General features: G+C 31.6%; 1 pseudogene; it reads left to right on the top strand.

Annotated features, from left to right (window-relative positions):
* The first annotated feature begins 6,602 nt into the window (after positions 1–6,602).
* On the top strand, positions 6,603–7,636 carry LOC114075105 (annotated as a pseudogene).
* The last annotated feature ends 4,618 nt before the right edge of the window (positions 7,637–12,254 follow it).

Genomic DNA, 12,254 nt, shown 5'->3' with positions numbered 1-12,254 from the left:
AGGAAAAAAATTATAGTTCTTTCTATTGGTTCAACATAGCTTAGAGTCAAAATTTTGTACTTGTATTTAAAAATTTTACTCATAATATGTGAAATTATTAGGCTTGAAACTATGAATTTTTATATAAAATCTTTAAATTTATAAAAGTGAAATGTGTATAGATTTAAAGACTACACGAGAAGTGCTCCAATAAACATTGGTAATGAATCAACATTTGTTTCATAAAATATTGTTGGACACCAAATAGATTAACACTTTAACACAAAATAGTGCGGAGGGAGTACAAACAATGTATCCGTAACTTAATAAGCTAATTTGTTTTCTTTTAGAATTCATAATCCTTAAAATTGAAATATAGATCAACCTGTACCGTTGAAGTGCATAAGTACTCTTGTCAAGGCCATATAAAACTAGTTTTTTTTGTACCGCTTCTTGCCACATTGTGGTTTTAATTATCTCAGTTACAAATCATTCAAATTTTTAAAAATAAAAATACATTTTTGAAAATTACATGAAAAATATTGCAAGTCAATATAGTGAATGATTTAAAATGTTTGATTTTTTTGAGTGAAAACTATAGTTAAAAGAAAATATTATTTGACTCTCCAAATAGTAACTCATACATTGTAAAAAGAGACAAAAGAAGTATATAAATTTATTTGTTCCACTTTATGAATACAATTTTTATGTTTTTTCAATAAAACTTACTTGGTTGAAGTTAAAAACAATATATGCCACTATAACTAACAATTCAAACTATTTTAAGTGGAGAAACATATATACATGATTTTTCACAAGGGGGCAATACCTAAAACCATATTGTATTCTGGACAAACATCCCATTTTCTTTTGATATCTTACTCGTTATTCATTTGTTGTAAACTATTAAAAAATATTATACATTAATCCAAGTTCATAGAAAAACAAACACTAAAAATAAAAGAAATTCGTCATTTAATGAATTTTTATTTTTAATTCATTACATGAGAAATTTCGTTAGTTTTATGTTTTTTTAATGAAACTTGATGAATTTATGTTTAATATTTTTAACAGTTTGCACTAAGGGCATAATGAGGAAGATATCAAAAGAAAAAGGGGATGTTTGTCGAAAATACAATACTAAAAATATCAGGTACACATACACACCCCCCCCCCACACACACATATATATTGTTAGTGAAAACAGTAAAATGGAACAAAAGTATAAGATTACAATTGAAAATAAAACGAAAAAATAAGTTTCTTCAGGCTGAGGCACGGATATCTCGCTCTTTTTAAGGAGATTAAAGCCCACTGTAGCAAATGTTTTCACTAGTTCAGCTGTAGTCCTCTTTGACTTGTCCCCTCAAGAATACAACAGCCTTCACAAAGTATAACTCAACAACTCAAGATAAGACTTGAGTCCAAAGTTATACAAAAAGAACATCTCTCTTCAAATAATAAGAACTCTCTTTGTATTTTGACCAACTCTTTCACTCTATGTTTTCTCTTGTATATTGTGTGTACAAAACTAAATGAAGACCACCACTATTTATACCTAAAGAAGTCTTCCTAGCAATGAATAGGAAGATAATGGAGGTAGTAAATTGTGAAGATAATAGTCTTAGGAGTTAGATATGTTACAAAGAATAATAGGGAATAAAGAGTTATAATGGAGAAATAATATGGATAACTAATGGCTAAGATTACATTACTTGCTGCCAGAGTAACAACCAGTAACATCAGCATTCAGCACTTACTCAAAATAGAGTAATGCTCCAAGTAACTGCCCAATGGTTAAGACAATAAGTATCCACCAATGAACAATTAACAATAGAATGCAATACTTTGACTCCAACCATTTTTTCAAGCAGATTAATGTACTAAAATGCTAAAATCAAATTCTAACAACCAACAGTTCCCCACTCATTTTAATGTTTTCAAAGAGAGTATATCTGTTGAAGGAAGACTGCCAAGCATAATGAAGGTGTCCTCTGCATTGAACCTCCAGTTAGTAAAACAGTAACTTTTACTCAAGAATCGTAGTGGTCTCAGACTTGAACTATGACTGCTTAAGGGAAATAAAGTATCACTGCTAACACATAATAATCAAGGTGTTGACAGGAGCTTTAAAGTAAGCACGTTATGGATATGTGTTATCCCGATTTCATGAGTGCATTTGAGAATAATCTCCATTCTCATAGGAAGCGACTTCCACACATCACATGGTGAAATTTGTCGAGAGTTCTCTGGTAAAGTTAACACTCCACCTATACAGGCTACATATATTCATTAAGAGTTTTATCAACTCAACCTTCATAAACTAAAGTAAAAAATGCACTTACATCATACGTAGGGAATGAGAAGATAGTGCATTTTTCACAACAAGTCATCAGATGATTAGTTTTTTCCTTTGAACTTGGTAATAGGATCTCTAGTCCCCAGGTTGGGTTTCCTCATATATGACTAAGGGATTTATAGGCTTCAATTCCATCCCCCTCGATGTGCTCCAGACCTTCTCTTTTTAAGGTCTTAGTAAGAGGATCTGGAAGATTATCACAATCTATGACATAACCAACATTAATGGTACCATTCGTCAAATACGATCTTACATTACTGTGTTTCCTCCTTATAGGTCTACCATTGTAATAATGGTTTTGAACTCTACCAATAGCAGTGGTGCTATCACAACGAATTAAAATAGGAGGAATTGGTTTTTCAAAATAAGGAATTTGAAATAAAAAGTCTTTTAACAAATTCGCTTCCTCACTAGTTGAAGCTAAAACAATTAGTTAATCCTCCATGGTAGAGTTAGCAATTATAGTTTTCTTTTTTGATTTCCAACAAATAACACCACAACCTAAACTAAAGACATAACCAGTGGCAGAACACGAATCACCTGATAAAGTGTTCCAATCTACATCACAAAAGCCTTCAAGTACAACATGATGTTTTTTAAAGAACATACAACAATTTTTCGTTTCAATCAATGTTCAATACCTGACTTGCTTGTAAACCTGTCAAGTATCCCTACTGCATATATCAGGCCTAGTGCAATCAGTCACATATATCAAACTTCTGATTATACTAGCATATCCCTTTTGATTTATGACATCATTTTCACTTTCAACAGGAAATAAGTGAACATTTGAATCAAAAGGAGTAGCAACATGCTTGTAATCATGAAATTTATATTTTTTCAAAATTTCTCAACATAATGTGACTGGTCAAGGAAAATTCTCTCACATGTTCTTGTTATTTTATTCCAAGAATAAAATTTGCCTCACCAAGATCTTTCATATCAAAATGGCTTCTAAGAATATTTTTACCTTCATCAATAACATTCATGTGAGCAAAAGATCAAGAAATCATCAACATATAGGCAAATAATCACATGTGAATTATTCCAAGACTTATGATATATACACTTATCACACTCATTTATGTTAAAACCATTTTCAATCATGCAGGAATAAAACTTTTCATGTCACTTCTTGGGTGCTTGTTTCAAGCCATATAGGGATTTAATAAGTTTACGTACTTTGCTTTCTTGGTCTTCTTCAATGAAACACTCGTATTGATCCATATAAATTTCTTCATTTAGGTCTCCATTTAGAAAAGCAGTTTTTACATCCATTTGATGAATATGCAAATAAAAAATTGCAGCCATATCAATTAAAAGTCTTATGGATGTAATTCTTGTTACCAGAGAAAAAGTATCAAAATTTTTTGGGCCTTCTAGTTGTTTAAAGCCCTCTGCAACAACCTAGCCTTATATTTATTAATAGATCCATCTGGTTTTAATTTTTTTCGTATGATCCATTTACAACCAATAGTTTTACAACTCGGTGGTAAATCAACTAACTTCATAGATTTATTAGAAATCAGAGATTTCTTTTCATCATTTAGAGCCTCTTTCCAAAATATAGAATCATGTGAATATAGTGCTTCTTTCAAAGTGAGAGGGTCATCTTCAACATTCAACACATAAAAATCAGGACCAAAATCTTTTTCTACTCTAGGTTTTTTACTTCTTCTTAACTCAAAATCATTAACTTCTTTATTTTTCAAAGTTGAAATAGAAGAACTAGGTAGTGACAAAATATTTTATTTAATGCTTTGACCCCCACTTTTTTTAGAAACAAATGGAAATTTATTTTCATAAAAAATAGCATCACCAGATTCTATTACAATATTATCTTCAAGATTAAAAAATCTATAGGTTGTACTATTTGAATCATTACCAAGAAAAACACAAGTAGTAAATTTCTTATCCAACTTTGTAATCTTGGGATCCATTAGCCTCTCAAAGGCTAGACAACCCCAAACTCTTAACTATCCCATACTTGGATTGTAACCTTTCCACAATTCAAAAGGTGTCGGTTTTGACTTTTTATGAGACACACGATTCAACACATAACAAGCAGTTAAAATAGCTTCACCCCAAAAATTTAAAGGTGCCTTTGACTCAATAAGCATGACATTAGTCAATTCAACCAAAGTTCTATTTTCATTTCTGCTACTCCATTAGATTAAAAAGAGTAAGGAGGAGTAGTTTCATGAATTATTCAAAATGATTTTACAAAAGAATTATACTCATTTGATTCATATTCACGACCTCTATCACTTCTAATTCTTTTTATTTTTCTTCCAAAGTAATTTTCAATATCATGGAGATAAGTTTTAATATTCTCAAAAGCATCACTTTTATTTTTCATCAAGTAAACATATGTTAACTTAGAAAAATCATCAACGAAAGTGATAAAATATCTATTACCTCCACGAGTTAGAATTCCACCAAGTTCACAAATATCAGTATCAACTAATTCCAAAAAATCAATTTTTCTTTCAACTTTAAAATGAGTCCTTTTAGTGATCTTGGCTTTACTACAAGCCTCACACTTTTCAAAATTATTTTTAACCATTGGGATCAATCCTAAACTACTCATAACTCCAACATAGTGATAATTAATATGACACAAATGAGGATGTAAAAAATTGGTAGAAGAAAGCATATAAATAGAAGTAGATGTTTTTTTATTCATCTCTACATTAAACTTAAATACATCACATCACATACATACCCCTTACCTACAAAATACCCTTCTTCACTATTAAATATTGATCAGATTCAATAATCTGTTTAAAGTCTGATTTATTAAGAAGAAAACTAGACATCACTTTGTTTCTCATAGAAGGAGTATAAAGTACATCTTTCTAAGTTAATATCCTCCCAGAAGTAAAACACAATTCGACATCTCCCTTCCCAAGCACTTGAGTAGTGTGAGCATTACAAAGCATGATGGTTTTGGCTCCTCAAAATGAGTATATTTTTTAAGCCAGTCTTTGTCATAACAAACATGACAGTTTGCACGTGAATCAACTCACCATCCATCAATATTTTAAACCATGTTTATGTCGGTAGTCACCATCACAAAAGGTTCTTCGGTAACATTTTCCTGAGGGTTAGGACCATGTTTTCGGAATCTACATAATCGAGCAATATTCTCACTCTTGGCACAAACAAAGCAAGGTGCATTTTCATGAACTTGGTGATTTTGTGCTTGATTATTTTCACCATTATTTTTTGGGAGGTCTACCATTATTTTTCTTCAATTTTTGTTCTTACGCTTCAAAGAAGTATTTTTGTGAGTTTCAGGAGTAACATTATTCGAAATAATTAAATTTACATTCTTTATCATGTTGTTCTCTTCTATTTGTAAAGCTGCATCTTGGCCCCTTGCTTCTTCTTCCATGCGGATTTTCATTATCAAGGTTTCAAGTGAAGTTTCCTTTTGTTTGTGGCGCATAGATTTTTGAAATTTCTTCCTAGAAGGTGGAAGTTTATCTACTATACCACAAAAACTAAAGTAATCTCCAATTTTAACCTCTTGGGACCTAAGCTCTCCAAAAATCATGATAAAGTCTTTATCTTGGTCTACCACCTATTTGTTGTCCACTATTTGGAAACAAAAAAATCTACTAGTTTAATTTTTTCGCTCCAGCCTCTTCGGTATCATAGTTACTCTACAATGCCTTCCAATTTATTTTTTGCACTAGAGTAAGTTCTATCATAATAATCATAAAAATTATCACATAGACCATTAAGAATATAATACTGACACTTATAAGAATCTAAATCGTACTTTTCCACTTTCTCTAGATGAGAGATAGTTTCATCATCACTCATAGAGGCAATGTCTTCTTTATTAGGATTTTTCTCATTTAACACATAAGAAACATTGAGAAGACTTAAGTAGAAAAGTACTTTACCCTTCCATCTCTTAAAATGATTACTATCGAACCGATATGGTTTGTTGAGGTCTCCCATCTTGACATCCGCAGTTGTTTAAATTGTATCCATGTTGAATCTCTTTAAAATTGTTAGTGAAAAACCTTAAAATGTAACAAAAGTACAAGATTACAATTAAAATAAAATGAAAAAATAAGTCTCTTCAGGTTGAGGATACATGTAGGATGACATATCATACATGTATGTCTATTTTACATATCATACATGTATGTCTATTTGTTCAAATTTATACAAGTTTAAGTGTCTACTTGTGCACACCCAAAGTTGAAGGGCATAAATGTGATTCGAAGCCAAGTTAAAGGGCACATTTATGTATTATGCCTTTGAAATAGTAACATGGTTTCATGTTAAATCACTAATGTGTTTCAAGTGCGTTACTATGTTCTTAAATTCTCTTGTTTTTGATTCATTTACCGATATCCATACATCTCATTCTATGATCCGTCAAGATGGAACAAAATACTTCTTGAACGGAAGGGAATTTTATTGCATCGCTGATCAGCAAAAGGATTATGGAAAAAGCTCTGCTTCCAAACATGTTCAAATTCGGAGTTTTTATGAATTCCCTTTATATACCCCTATAGGTTTTGTTATCAGTTACCTTAACGGTTTATTTTTCATTGAAAAACCTGCTGCAATTTTAAACCCCAGTACTGGAGAAGTAAGATATGTTCCCAAGTAAATGATAATAAGTCTCACTTTTACTATTGGTTAGGTTTTGAGCTAAAAAAAATAAGTACAAAGTTCTTTTGACATGAGATGGTAGCGGATTGTACATAAAACTATGTGTTTTACATTAGGCATTGACAAATCATGGAGAAAGACTCAAAGGATTTCCAAATCTATTTCGTACAAGCACGGGGTTTGCATCAATGGAGTTAACTATAGGTTTGTTTTCCATGGAGTAACACTTCCTATAGATGCATTTGATATTAATACTGTAAGTTTTGAACTTATTGTATTGAATAATTCATCTAAGTGGTGGTATTACGAGTTGATAGAGGTGAGGCGTAATCTAGCAATAATTAATTGTCAAAAATGGTCATGTTAATATATACACTTGAGGGTTTTAGGGCAAATTCAGAAATAAGAAGAATGGGAGAGTCATATCATTCACTATCGTACAATGTGGAAGCACATACCACCAAAAATCATACTCCATGTCATATTATCATGCATGTTTTGTGATGGGCAGATTTATTCATCCTCAACTTAGAGTCAGGTGCTTTATGCTTGTGTTATGATATCACAAGAAAGAGTTGGAAAACATTAGAAATAAAGGGGCTTCCTACGACCCACCGCATTAGAGGCATTTATAGTTATAGAGAAAGACTAGTTATGTAGAAATTAAGTCTCTTCTGTTTTAGAATTTTTTGCAATACTTATGTTATTTTAATGGCATAATACATATGCTGGACCCAAAACTTGACTTCAAATTTTAATTTCGACCTCCAACTTTCATATTGCACAAATAAACATGTTAACTATTTAACCTTTTAATAAATAAGCATGTGAGCCCTACTTGGAGAAACGCGTGATGTGCACATATTTTGAGCTAGTTAGGAGTAATTTTCGAGGACCACAACAGTAAAAAAAAATCTGAAATGATAACTCTACCCTTAATGAATCCCTTATATATATATTTTGTATATTTCCAAATCAGTATCTCATTTTATTTTTGTTTAATTATAAAATGGACTTGTAAAATATTTAATTAGTTTTACCCATTAAGTGACTCACTAATAAACGTATGAGTGTTTGCATTTTACTCTATTTGGCTCCACAAACAGCGTTTTTATTTATTTAAAGGTAGGATAGTTAAAGTGGATGTTTGTGCATTATGAACTTGGAGGGCAAAGTTAAAATTTGCAGCCAAATTTAGGGTCCAAATATGTATTATGCCTATTTTTATTGCATCATGATACTAAACATCATTTCATGTCAAAATTGTATCTAAAGAAAAGTATATGCCAATACAATTTTATTTGCAGAGGACGATTTTTGTTATGCTTTATAAATGTCAACTCCCAGTCGTCCAAGTTAGACATGGGGATTTTAAGGCAGACACATATCATTCATTTTCCTTCAATGTGGAACGACGAAATATCTCAGGACCTAATTCATCTTGAAATTTTCAGTGGCATTCTTGTTTTCAACTTGCAATTTTCAGTTATATTCAGTTGCCTTTTCCTTTTCGACTTGCATTTTTAGTCAAATTCTCTTGATTGCACGTCATTACTAGAAACTTACTGATTATTTCAAACACCCGAAGCATTCAAATTTTTTTGTTGCCATCTCTATAGGTTTAGGACATAGAGCTAACTCTTGATCATCTGAAACCTCTAAAACATCTCTGTTTGCAGCAGCTTTTTAATGACCAATGTAACCTGAATAAATTGTTAGCATTTTGGTTAATGCTGATATGGTCCGTATTAGATGGTCTATTATCCCACTTCATGGACCCATTATTCCACTAATGGGAAGGTAGTTAACTACCTAATGGGATAATGGTGAACTACCTATTATCCCACTAATGGTAAAGTGGTCAATTACCCATTATCCCACTAATGGAATTATGGTTATCTACCCATTATCCCACTACATACCTACTATCCTACTAATTGGTTGGTAACTTCTCATGAACTCTTAACCATTCTTGATGGAAGTACGGTTATAAATAAATCATTTGGTTCAAAGGTCCCTAAGCACATTATTTCTAAAAACTCCATACCATCTAAGAGTGAGGTTTTGAGTACTTAGAAGATCTTTGGAGAAAATAAGAATTGTAGACTCCGACTATATCTCTAACAATGGCTGGAGGTATGTCAATCATTCTATATTTCCGCTGCGCGTCATTGCTCTGTAATCTCCAACATTTGGCATCAGAGCGGTTGAGTTTCCTATGCTTTGTTAAATGTCCGAATTCTCTAAAGTCGCTCAAATGATTCTTAAAAATTCAGGTCTTGTTTTGAAATTTTTGAAAACATTTTCTAATAATAAAATACAAAGAGATTGTTGTTTTGTTGCATAATGTTCAACAATAAATCTTGTATATGAGTTTGATTTAATGTTTAGTGATTCATATAATCTTACTTGATTTAGATTTAGCCACAATAGTCTTAATGAAATGATATTATATATTTTATTTTGGATCACTTAAAGAATTAATTTTCTAAGTAATCTAGAATTATTTGATTAAAGTTTAGCCACAACATCTTTAATTAAATAAAATTTTAGAAGTTAAGGATCACATGAAGAAATTTAAGACATTAGAATTGTAATTAATTATGCATGAGATGATAATTTAATTTCTTTATTATTAACTTGCATAATTAATTAAGATTAAAATATTAAATACTTTTCATAATTACCCACATGAATTATGAATGAGTGTTTAATAGTTTTGTCATAGCGATGGATTATCATCTACTAAATTTATAATTTTTTTCATATATATGAATGTAATTGAATTAAAAATTTAGCTCACAGGCAACTTTTATGTTAGTAGATTCAACTTTATATTACTTGCCTCAAATTTATGTTAAGTATGTATATTTTTTGCAGTTATGCAACATGCAAATTTTTCTGATATTTGTAATATTCCCGAATTGAATGGTGAGAACTATAAGATTTGGAAGGAGAGAATTCTCCTTCACATAGGGTGTATGAATATTGATTATGCTATCAGGAAAGACGAGCCACCTATTAATGAAAACAACACTCAATAAGACATTTTTCTTCATGTACAATGGGAATGCTCTAACCGTTTAAGTGTAATGTTCATTAAGAGCAAAATCGCTGCTGCTATTCGTGGTTTTGTCGAACAGCATAACGATGTCAAGGCATTACTAAGTCTATTGACGAACAGATTGAGACTTCAGATAAGGCACTTGCCAGCACCTTAATTATGAAATTCTTATCAATGAGGCTCACTAGTGTGAGAAATGTGCTTGAGCACATTATCAAAATGCGAAACTTAGCGGCTCAACTAAAGATTCTTGAAGTCGAAATGTCTAAAACCTTTCTTGTGAATTATATCCTAATTACTCTACCTGCACAGTATGGTCCCTTTAAGATCTCTTATAACACATAATGATAAATGGTCTATTAATGAATTCATGGCCATATGTTCTCAAGAGGCAGGTCGAATACTGATGGAAACAAGGAGAAAGTGCATTCATGACTACTCAAGGAAAGAAAACCAATCAAGCCAACAAGATCTAGAGGAAAGACACCACTTGAAATTGACATAGAAAGGGAAGTCAAGTGTCGCTTCTATAGAAAGAAGGATGATATAAGCCAGGATTGTGTCAAGTTTAAACAATGGCTTGTTAAGAAAGGTACTTCTATCTCTCTTGTTTGTTATGAAGCTAATATGATTGATGTCAATCATAACACGTGGTTGATTGATTTGTGCTTCTACAATCCATATTAGGAATTCCTTGTAGGATTTAAGAAACCTTTGGAAGCCAGTGGGAGCTGAGCGAAGCATCTATTATGGACAAAAGATGCACTCGCATGTGGAAGCTATTGGGCCATGCAACTTAGTTGTTAATAGTTGTTTTATTTTATAGCTGTAAAAGACTTTATATGTTCCTAATTTTGCTAGGTATTTAATTTCAGTATCAAGACTTGTACCTTTGGGATATTCCTTCTTTCAAGAAGGGGATTCCAAACTATTTTATAAATATAAACTTATTGGATATGGTACATTGTATGATGGTCTTTTCTCTCTTAATTTAAAAAATGATTCCACTCAGATTTTTATGCATGTAAAATCGGCACAAAAAGATGTCTAATAAATTAAGATTTCTCTATCTTATGGCATTGGAGATTGGGACATATCTCCATCGATAGAATTAAGAGATTAGTTAATGATAGAGTACATAGTACTTTAAATTTTACTGATTTTGATACTTGTACAGACTGCATTAAAGGCAAGCAAACTGGCAAGTCAAAGAAAGGTGCCAAGAGGAGTTCACTATATTAGAAATCATACATTCATATATATGTTGTCCAGATATGGATGCATATGGTTATAAATACTTTATCACCTTTATAGATGATTATTCACGATATATGTATCTCTACATGCTTCATAATAAGAGAGAAGCATTTGAATCCTTTAATGTTTTCAAGGCTTAAGTAGAGAAACAATGCGAAAAACAAAATAAGATTGTAACAACTGATAGAGGTGGTGAATATTATGGTAGATATACAGAAGATGGACAAGCACAAAGTCCATTTCCAAAGTTTCTTCAACAAAATGGTATTGTTGCCCAATATAGTATGCCCTGTTCTTCGGACAAATGGTGTATCAGAAAGAAGAATCGAACATTATTGGACATGGTGAGTGGTATGTTAAGTAGATCTAAGCTACCTAAGTCCTTGTAGATTGAATCTCTTAAGACAGCAGCATATATATTAAATCGAGTTCAAACCAAGGTTGTTCCAAAGACGCCTTTTCAGTGGTTAGAAACCTAGTTTTACACAATATACGTGTATGGGGATGCCCGTCTGAATTTAGAATTAACAACTCACAAGAAAAGAAATTGGATCCTAGGACCATTAGTGGACATTTCGTTGGATATGCTGAAAGGTCTAAATGATACAGATTCTACTGTCCATCTAACAGTACTAGGATTGTGCTTAATTAATGGGAGTTATCAAATTCAAAATACAATTTCTATAAAAGATCAACCTTCCACTTCAAGTCAAAAATTTATTGATGTACATAATACTCCTCAAGTTCAATGGGGTGTTGAGCAACCAACCAATGAGATTCCACAAGCTGCTGAAAACATGCATATAAATCAAGTTGTTCAAGTAATTCCTGAAATTATTGAACAACCAGTTGAACAACATAATCAATAGGAAAATGTTGGTGCAACATTGAGAATATATACTAGAGAAAGAAAATCAGCTATTCCTAATGACTTTATTCTATATTTGCAGGAATTTG

The sequence above is a fragment of the Solanum pennellii genome, chromosome 1, assembly GCF_001406875.1.
Source record: "Solanum pennellii chromosome 1, SPENNV200".
NCBI classification, from domain to species: domain Eukaryota; kingdom Viridiplantae; phylum Streptophyta; class Magnoliopsida; order Solanales; family Solanaceae; genus Solanum; species Solanum pennellii.
The sequence above is the reverse complement of the archived record's forward strand: the minus strand, read 5'-3'. Positions and strand labels throughout refer to the sequence as shown.